Below are 792 nucleotides of genomic sequence, written 5' to 3' on the forward strand. Positions count from 1 at the left end.
GTAGCTATATATGGAAAAAAAGACAAAGTAGAAAATGCTAAAATACTTTTATAAAGAACATTACAGAACCAGTTTCGATCCTTGAGATCTTTTCAACAGTAAATATGAATAATAGATTTTTGAAAAATTATTGAAACTATGTTGGCCCTATAGGGAACCTTTGTACTCAGTCGCCTGGACTACTGGCTCCAGTTATGGTCACCACATAGTGCCAAACTAACAGCGGAGCTTGAAGCAGTCCAAGCCACTACACTGAAACGATTGAAACAGTACAGTGGATGAGCTACAGCCAAAGGCTGAATAAAATTGCAACTTCACTCCCTGAAGCAAAGGCGCGACAGATGTGTAATAATCTACATATTGAAAACTCTATAAGGGCTAGTACCTAATTTCGGCATTGAGTGTTATACAAATGCCTTACTCCATATAAATTCAGGACCAAGTACTGCAATAGACTGGAGTTCAAAAGCCCACAGCTCGTCAATGCCCTGCCACGATAATTAAAAATTCTGCATAAGGTGGAAGTAGATATTTTCAGAAGGGAACTAGACATCCTCCTCTCCACAATACCGGATGAACCAACAGCCCGACATGAGGTACAGACCAGAGCAGCAGAATCAAACTCCCTTACACACCAAATAGGCCAACAACTGAGACGAAGGCACATACAGGAGTGGTGATGGGAAACACCCCAGACTGAGGAAATCAGCAAGACTACGATGATGCTCCAGCATGATCGTAGCCTCATAGTTGAAACGACCAAAAGAGTGTGTGTGTGTGTGTGTGTGTGTG

The sequence above is a fragment of the Octopus bimaculoides genome, chromosome 4 (genome assembly GCF_001194135.2).
Source record: "Octopus bimaculoides isolate UCB-OBI-ISO-001 chromosome 4, ASM119413v2, whole genome shotgun sequence".
Taxonomy (NCBI): Eukaryota; Metazoa; Mollusca; class Cephalopoda; order Octopoda; family Octopodidae; genus Octopus; species Octopus bimaculoides.